Raw genomic sequence first — 10387 nt, 5'->3', positions numbered from 1 at the left:
GTACACGACAGGCTTATAAAAGTGTTAAACAGCCCGAAAAAAATGATAAAAAGTAAAATTTTATTGTGTCCCCTTTATAAATCTTTTCTTTACATCTCTCCATCATCGTGTAAATTGCATAAGAATGCATTTAAATAAGAAGAAGAGAGGAACTCTCATCGGCTGACTAAAATGATTTAAAGACATTGCGCATGTTAACCTAATACATTAGAAATCTGCGAGAGAACTGCGGGATGCAACATTAAAGCAAACAATTGATAAACCAAAAGGAAGAAGATAATTGTTTTAACATAGATAATAAAAAATGGAGCCATCAAGTTATCTCTTAAAACAACCTGTGAATCATCATCGGTCGTACGTGCGCTATACAGATTTAGTGCGTGTATATTGTATATGGTGGCAGAGAGCTGAAAATCCATTTTCCTGGAAGCAGGCCATTGCAAGATCGATAGCTTTCGATCGACGACCCTTTTCTTGTGATTCCTGAGCGCAGGCGCACATAACAGTCGCAGGTGGGGTAGAATTCTACATCCACCTGCCTTCAGCAACACAGTAAAGAGGAGTATGCAGCCTTCTTGTGGTCGATTGTGATATTGTAAAGCATTCACGATTTTATTTCTTCCATTAAGATATATCAGAAGTAGTTAGATAACGTATTAACATGATATTCACTTAAATCACACATCAGAAAAAAAGAGGTGAGGACTTTTATTAAGGAGATTTGTCTTTAGTGATAGATATGTATATAGAAAGTCTCCATCCCCATGCTATACGATATGTGTTAAATTCGAGCTTCACTTCCTTAGATTCTCTTACCAGTGTTGGACGTTTTGGCAGTTTTTAAAAGCATTTTTTCCATTTTTAACAACTTTTTTTATTCGTAGTTTTGCATTAACCTACTTTTACTTAAGACATCTTTTAACATTAAGAGTTATAAAACTCTTATAGTTATTAACTGTATACTTATAAGCACTGTTTCTTTTTATAAATTAGTATATATATTATGCTATTTTAAAGTTATTTTAATGGCAAAATTTTCGATTAATTTATTTATTTTTGTTTCGTAATTGCGTCATTTGTAAGTAAGATTACTTAATAATTTTTTTCCTGTTATAAAATTATTATATTTCATTATTTTTATGTTAATTACAAAATTTAAAAATTTCAATTTCAAATTTTAAAATACGTAACACGTGCTTTTTTGTATTTTTCTATAATAACAATAATCTATTTCATTAATGAAATTAATCAGTTTTTATACAAGTTTATTGTTATTATCTTACTGTTTTCTTTTATTATTTTGTTAAATTATTATTATTATTATTATTATTATTATTGCTATTATTAAAAAAAGGGGTGGGAATTTTTTGAAGATAAAATTAATTTAATTATGTAAAATATTTTCATTAAAACTCGACTATCTTTCAATTCAGTAATTTGAAGGAATGAGATAAGAAAATTTAACATCAATAATACGCATTTCTAAGCAAATATACTTAAGTTTTGGAATAATGGCCACATTAAGTAGAATAATAAGATAGAAATGACGCCTAAGCTATTATTTTTGATAAAATGTTGGAAAGATCGAATGTGTACAATGATAATGTAATTATCCAAGCTTGTTGACAATTTATTACACACTTTCTTTGCTTTAATAGATTAAAACCGTGTATAGTTTACTCTACTTATATCGGTTAATTAATTAATTTTTTTTTTAATTCTCTTACCCTTTCCACTAGTAAATTATGAGTTTTCTAATTAATTTTTGTCTCGGGTTGAAGTTTAATTATAAATATATTAAGCCTTATGCATAAAAATCCGTGGCAAAGATTAAATTGGAAGCAATGTTTTCATTTCTTCACTTATTGTATCACGATTTTTTTCTTCTTTTTATAGAAGATATCAAGAAAAATTCAATAACAGTAACGCCATTTTGATTTCCTCTGAGAGATTCTTCTTTCAGTATGATTTCAATTTAGGGAAAGATTGTTATATATATCTATATATTGTAGTTTAATTCAAAATGTTATTAAGGGAAGTGAGTTAGAGTTGTATAAGCATGTTTTCATTCCTTTTTTATTATTTTTCGCTTTTTTCTCTTGTCTAAAAGCTCATAAATCTCGAGTGTGAAGATGCCAGAGATTTATGAGAAGATCGTAAAGTTAGGGGGTCAAGGTTGTTAAGTGGTCAATGAAAAAATGAGCTTGATATCTCTCCTCAAACACCTTTCTTACATTTCCAATCAAAATTATATATTTTCTCTTGTAATTTTTTTGTAAAATTACAACTTTTTCCCCGTAATTAGCGACCTTTAAACTCTTCTAAACACTAATTTATAAATAAATGAATTACTCGTTCTGATTTGTAATAAAATTAATGTTTGTAACAAAAAAAAAACTATTTCACGAAGAATTTTTTTTTAAATTAATTGATTTATTAATAATTTAATTATTTNAAATCACAATATATTCTTATATACTGAAATATATATGTATATATATATTATATAATATAATAATTGAAAATTTTTAAACCTTATGTAAAATTCATAAATCTTGCAGTGGAAAGAATAAAGAAGAATTGGTTACTGTGGAGATAGAATTTTTCAAAGAGTATATTTTTGGTTAAAATGAGGAATGTGGGAATAGAAAAGATATAGTAAAGTTCTGCTTCATATTAAAATAATGGACGAAGATTATCATTGAAGATGATCCAAGAAGACAAATTGAAAGAAATTGAGGATGGTGACATTAAAAGAAATAAACACAAAGACTTTTACAAGAAGAAATATAGCTAATGTATATAAGTTTACTCTAAGTGATTTTGATATAACTTTTAATTGTTATTATTATTATTATTATTTTATTATATACTTTATAATTATAGAAGATATATTAACTACTTTCTTTATAAAATAATTAATTTTTTGGCATTAAAACAATTTTAAATTTAAAAAATATATTTAAAATTTCTTAAAACTGGACAGGTCAAATACCTAAAGAGATAAAGGCAGTTGCTCTGGGATATATGAATTTAAGAATAAATTGACTGAAATTTTCAGATGTGAACATGGCCTGTTACAGGGATATCAAATCTTTAAGGTTTTGAAATGCTATTTTCAAAACTTCAAAGTTTTAATGCCGACATTTTTTGCCATAGTAATTTATTGTTATTAAAAACAAACAAATTTGGTCTATTATGAATTGATTAAATGACTATAAAGTTAAATTCATAAATACAAACCAGAAATTTTAGGAACAAGCTTTATCCAGATTCAATTTAGAATTTCAAATCTGTTTGATTATTAAACACGTTTTGGGATTTTCTTTGAAATAAAAATTTAAAGTACGCAAAATGTTAAAAAGACAAGGAGACAATCTATTCTCTACTTTTGTTAAAATGTTACTGCAAATCAAAAAAATCCTTTCACTATTGGTTGATGTTGATGTAAAGTTTCTCTACATTTTCACTACATTTGCCTGCATTGTATTGAAACATTCTAATGAAAATAGTTACAGAATTTTATTTTAATTTGCTCAAACATGCACAACCTTGAATAGCAGCAAAAAGGTTTATTTAATTGATGATCTTTTTAATGATCTTCCACATATGGAACATAGAACACACATTTAGACACATTTGGTGTTTTAAGAACAAATTTTTATAATATGCTGCATTGCTGTTGTGTGTGCAAAAAGGCTAAAAAAAGAGTGCGCGGTGTATTATGTTCAATAGACCTCAGACATGAATTTCCAAGCATCCAATATCACGCTTAGGTCCTTGTAGTTAACAGAGTCCTCTTATAAATTTATTTATAGATTTCAAGGCCTCAACATGTATGTACTGTAGCAAGTTTTCAAATTATTAGTAATTTGCTATAGTTAAATTCAGCTGGCGAAATGTAGTAATAATCATTCCGATAACAATAAATACAACATGGGGCAATCGAACGAAAAGTTAGAATTGGATTTGATGACCCCTGTTGGGAGTTTTAAATTTTGATCATTTGCATGCTAGACTCAAGGCTCTAGCAAGCAAATGTTCAAAATTTGTGTTTTTTGTGGTTTATAACGAGATGGCAGGCCAGCTCACGCATCCACTGGGTCTACTTCCTTAAGGCTTGAAACTTTGATCGCCCGGCACGAGATTGTTTGCGTATCCATACAATTTATTAAACACACTGTTTTACATATTTATGAAGTACAATTAGAATTTGAAATAATTACTTGTTGAAATTAAATAGAAATTAACTAGAATTAGATAAAACATTTGTATAAGTTGGGACTGCCCATATTGTTTGATGACAACTGTTAAGATTACTATTATTATTTTTCCTAAATGTAATTTATATTCAGACAAATGCTTGGCACTTTGCCATTCAATTAAATCTTTGTAGTTGTTTATTGTCAGAGTGAGACGAAGCTGAGCGACGACTAACACTTAACTTCATGCATCCCTTGTCAACATTATAACTCTAGAATGAGTTGTCCGATCTTGATGAAATTTTCTAGGACGACTCAGCATTTCTCAAGGATGAACTGATTAAAATTTCAACTCTCAAAAATGATCCATTTTTGTAGAACTGGAGCTAGGGGTCAAAACAAAGGTCACATTTTTCTTCAGTATTATAGGTCAAAATGAGCTGACTAAGGCTATGTATGACCTACGTGGCAGCGTCTATTTATCGAGCCTATTTATCCAGAGATGAACTTGATCAGTTCCAAACGGCAGTAGAGCAATATCCAACAAACGAGCAAGTTAAACAAAGCAACGAGGACTACTTGCAGTCAACTGGGTAGCTGTTGCTTATATAACATCTGAAAATACGCCACATATTGTCCTGCCTTCATCCAAAGATGACTCAGCTCTTGGTCTCTCCAAGTATTTGAATCTCTCAGTTAATGCCAAAATCATGCTGAGAGTCAACTTATGGGTGCAAGGTCATATCGCTACATTATATGCTTCTAATTCTCACCCTCCAGCTCTTCCTCTGTTTATTTTAGTGGAATTCGATAGCTATCGAGGACCTTTCATCTATTGTAATCTGTTTCCAATAATCCCCATAACACGCTCTTTGAACGATGCAGTATATTGCAATTTCGTAGACAGTTTCTCTTTACTTTAGCATACTCGATGACTATACATAATTCACAGGGATTAACTCTTCCAAAAATCGAAATAGCTATCTCTTTTTACCTATATCTATCGGTCTTACCTATGTTGCATTCAGTCAAGTGAAAAAAATAACTGACACAGTATTTTTAATTAAACAGTTACAGATTGACTCGTAGCGATCTTTATTGTAAGTCCAAGGCTCATAGTGATAGACAGAATTTCATGATATGTTGGCATAGCAATTAATTAAGAATTCCAATACACTAAAGTCACTTGCAAGCATTTCTGCACTCCTAACTATTAAATAACAATCCTAAATAGATAGGAATCTGTTTGATATAGTGATTCCTATTATATACATGTAGATAGTTTATCAGTTACATCATAAACTTTGCATCCAAATACTTGAAATTGTTATCAATTTGGTAAAATTTAAATAGCTTAAGCACACAAGACATGCAATATGCTGCCATTTTTCAATTCAATTAGACTTAAAGTAAAAAAATTTTCTTTGGCTTTCATGGTATTCTTTGTATAATATTATGCAACTAAAAATAAAGGTGTGAGGCACTCACATATAGAAATATTCTTAGTTATACTTGCGAGAAGCCGATAAAAAATTATAGCAAGTGCCCTGCACTTTTAATTTTGATCACTTAATACCAAGAATACCACAAAAACAATGAAAATTTATATTTTACTTTTTAGTGCATTTATCTGAATAATAAGCATTTCTTTAAAATCTTTTTAATATTTATTTTCTATCTTATTTTAGTTTTATTTGTGTAACACTGAATTATCAAAATTCTTATTATTTTAGCATCTAATTGGGAAATGGATAAAAAATTGAGTTACAAGATTTTACGTAGGCGATATGACTAAAAAAGGGGCAATAATTTGCCTTATGTGTAGCACCATCTCGTCAGTGTTTTACAAATTTTAAATATTCATTAATTTTATGCCAATTGCCAGAATTGTTTGCAAACTGTAAAAAAAATATATATCATTGTCGGGAATATTACGTATGCAAAGTTTCATCTAGGTTGGAAATTGGGAAGCAGGTGAAAATTGAGTTACGTTATCTGGACAGACAATAGAGTAAGTTAATAAAAAGCATATAAAAAATGTCAAAATTCTCATAATTTACCTTCCTCTAACTGAATATCTATGACAAAAATTCTGTTCGGCAGCAAGACCAAACTCTTAAAAGGAGTTTTTTCACGTTATTTGGCTGTAGGGTGAGACTTGGTAACAAGCTAAAAAATATATATTCATTCCTAGTTCTTGCTTGGAAAGCAGAAATTCATAAATCATTTTTTTCATAGACATCTTACAGATGTGTTGTGGTCCTAACAATTTTTTTGTATACAAATTAAATCAAAAATCAAAGGCATCAACAATAATTTTAAAAGCCTTTCATTGATAAATAAATCAAGCAGATTCTTAATAATAACTTAAAAAAGGAATTTATTTATATACAGTCGACCCCCCCATAAAACTGTTGATAATTCTGTTTTATATGAATTCCATGTTGTACGAGTCACTTAGATTTTACAAATACGTGTGCAGGGCTGTGAATGGCTCACATATTTGTAAAATCTAAGTGACTCGTACAACATGGAATTCTTATAAAATGGAATTATCAACAGTGTTATAGGGGAGTTGACTGTACATCAAAATATACAAAAAGATATCCTTGCCACCAATATTCAATTAAATACAGTGTGACATATTTAACAGTTTTTCCATTTCGTGGTTACTTATGATTTCTTTTTCTCGACTGCAGTCTCAGTATTGTTACTACTTTTCAATACATTGAAACAGGATAAATTTTCACTGTTTCCAAAACTGGTTGTAAGGAGCAAAAACACACAAATATACTCAAAACCAGTAAAAGGATCAAAGATATTTACTAATACAAATAACACACCATCAGGCTATAATTTGGCAATAATAATAATAATTATTATTGCCAAATTATAGCCTGATGGTGTGTTATTTGTATTAGTAAATATCTTTGATCCTTTTACTGGTTTTGAGTATATTTGTGTGTTTTTGCTCCTTACAACCAGTTTTGGAAACAGTGAAAATTTATCCTGTTTCAATGTATTGAAAAGTAGTAACAATACTGAGACTGCAGTCGAGAAAAAGAAATCATAAGTAACCACGAAATGGAAAAACTGTTAAATATGTCACACTGTATTTAATTGAATATTGGTGGCAAGGATATCTTTTTGTATATTTTGATGTACAGTCAACTCCCCTATAACACTGTTGATAATTCCATTTTATAAGAATTCCATGTTGTACGAGTCACTTAGATTTTACAAATATGTGAGCCATTCACAGCCCTGCACACGTATTTGTAAAATCTAAGTGACTCGTACAACATGGAATTCATATAAAACAGAATTATCAACAGTTTTATGGGGGGGTCGACTGTATATAAATAAATTCCTTTTTTAAGTTATTATTAAGAATCTGCTTGATTTATTTATCAATGAAAGGCTTTTAAAATTATTGTTGATGCCTTTGATTTTTGATTTAATTTGTATACAAAAAAATTGTTAGGACCACAACACATCTGTAAGATGTCTATGAAAAAAATGATTTATGAATTTCTGCTTTCCAAGCAAGAACTAGGAATGAATATATATTTTTTAGCTTGTTACCAAGTCTCACCCTACAGCCAAATAACGTGAAAAAACTCCTTTTAAGAGTTTGGTCTTGCTGCCGAACAGAATTTTTGTCATAGATATTCAGTTAGAGGAAGGTAAATTATGAGAATTTTGACATTTTTTATATGCTTTTTATTAACTTACTCTATTGTCTGTCCAGATAACGTAACTCAATTTTCACCTGCTTCCCAATTTCCAACCTAGATGAAACTTTGCATACGTAATATTCCCGACAATGATATATATTTTTTTTACAGTTTGCAAACAATTCTGGCAATTGGCATAAAATTAATGAATATTTAAAATTTGTAAAACACTGACGAGATGGTGCTACACATAAGGCAAATTATTGCCCCTTTTTTAGTCATATCGCCTACGTAAAATCTTGTAACTCAATTTTTTATCCATTTCCCAATTAGATGCTAAAATAATAAGAATTTTGATAATTCAGTGTTACACAAATAAAACTAAAATAAGATAGAAAATAAATATTAAAAAGATTTTAAAGAAATGCTTATTATTCAGATAAATGCACTAAAAAGTAAAATATAAATTTTCATTGTTTTTGTGGTATTCTTGGTATTAAGTGATCAAAATTAAAAGTGCAGGGCACTTGCTATAATTTTTTATCGGCTTCTCGCAAGTATAACTAAGAATATTTCTATATGTGAGTGCCTCACACCTTTATTTTTAGTTGCATAATATTATACAAAGAATACCATGAAAGCCAAAGAAAATTTTTTTACTTTAAGTCTAATTGAATTGAAAAATGGCAGCATATTGCATGTCTTGTGTGCTTAAGCTATTTAAATTTTACCAAATTGATAACAATTTCAAGTATTTGGATGCAAAGTTTATGATGTAACTGATAAACTATCTACATGTATATAATAGGAATCACTATATCAAACAGATTGCAATCTATTTAGGATTGTTATTTAATAGTTAGGAGTGCAGAAATGCTTGCAAGTGACTTTAGTGTATTGGAATTCTTAATTAATTGCTATGCCAACATATCATGAAATTCTGTCTATCACTATGAGCCTTGGACTTACAATAAAGATCGCTACGAGTCAATCTGTAACTGTTTAATTAAAAATACTGTGTCAGTTATTTTTTTCACTTGACTGAATGCAACATAGGTAAGACCGATAGATATAGGTAAAAAGAGATAGCTATTTCGATTTTTGGAAGAGTTAATCCCTGTGAATTATGTATAGTCATCGAGTATGCTAAAGTAAAGAGAAACTGTCTACGAAATTGCAATATACTGCATCGTTCAAAGAGCGTGTTATGGGGATTATTGGAAACAGATTACAATAGATGAAAGGTCCTCGATAGCTATCGAATTCCACTAAAATAAACAGAGGAAGAGCTGGAGGGTGAGAATTAGAAGCATATAATGTAGCGATATGACCTTGCACCCATAAGTTGACTCTCAGCATGATTTTGGCATTAACTGAGAGATTCAAATACTTGGAGAGACCAAGAGCTGAGTCATCTTTGGATGAAGGCAGGACAATATGTGGCGTATTTTCAGATGTTATATAAGCAACAGCTACCCAGTTGACTGCAAGTAGTCCTCGTTGCTTTGTTTAACTTGCTCGTTTGTTGGATATTGCTCTACTGCCGTTTGGAACTGATCAAGTTCATCTCTGGATAAATAGGCTCGATAAATAGACGCTGCCACGTAGGTCATACATAGCCTTAGTCAGCTCATTTTGACCTATAATACTGAAGAAAAATGTGACCTTTGTTTTGACCCCTAGCTCCAGTTCTACAAAAATGGATCATTTTTGAGAGTTGAAATTTTAATCAGTTCATCCTTGAGAAATGCTGAGTCGTCCTAGAAAATTTCATCAAGATCGGACAACTCATTCTAGAGTTATAATGTTGACAAGGGATGCATGAAGTTAAGTGTTAGTCGTCGCTCAGCTTCGTCTCACTCTGACAATAAACAACTACAAAGATTTAATTGAATGGCAAAGTGCCAAGCATTTGTCTGAATATAAATTACATTTAGGAAAAATAATAATAGTAATCTTAACAGTTGTCATCAAACAATATGGGCAGTCCCAACTTATACAAATGTTTTATCTAATTCTAGTTAATTTCTATTTAATTTCAACAAGTAATTATTTCAAATTCTAATTGTACTTCATAAATATGTAAAACAGTGTGTTTAATAAATTGTATGGATACGCAAACAATCTCGTGCCGGGCGATCAAAGTTTCAAGCCTTAAGGAAGTAGACCCAGTGGATGCGTGAGCTGGCCTGCCATCTCGTTATAAACCACAAAAAACACAAATTTTGAACATTTGCTTGCTAGAGCCTTGAGTCTAGCATGCAAATGATCAAAATTTAAAACTCCCAACAGGGGTCATCAAATCCAATTCTAACTTTTCGTTCGATTGCCCCATGTTGTATTTATTGTTATCGGAATGATTATTACTACATTTCGCCAGCTGAATTTAACTATAGCAAATTACTAATAATTTGAAAACTTGCTACAGTACATACATGTTGAGGCCTTGAAATCTATAAATAAATTTATAAGAGGACTCTGTTAACTACAGACCACAACACATCTGTA

General features: G+C 30.1%; 1 protein-coding gene across 1 annotated transcript in view; it reads left to right on the top strand.

Annotated features, from left to right (window-relative positions):
* The first annotated feature begins 537 nt into the window (after nt 1-537).
* LOC111638397 (leucine-rich repeats and immunoglobulin-like domains protein 1) overlaps nt 538-10387 on the top strand; it is a 71696-nt gene continuing 61846 nt past the window's right edge. The window contains exon 1 of the mRNA XM_023384102.1: nt 538-698. The gene's annotated coding sequence lies outside the window, so the exon portion shown is untranslated. The remainder of the gene's footprint in view (nt 699-10387) is intronic.

Source organism: Centruroides sculpturatus, unplaced genomic scaffold (genome assembly GCF_000671375.1).
Source record: "Centruroides sculpturatus isolate CEXI.00-Female unplaced genomic scaffold, Cexi_2.0 scaffold1235, whole genome shotgun sequence".
Classification (NCBI taxonomy): Eukaryota; Metazoa; Arthropoda; class Arachnida; order Scorpiones; family Buthidae; genus Centruroides; species Centruroides sculpturatus.
This window is presented reverse-complemented; position numbering and strand designations above follow the sequence as displayed.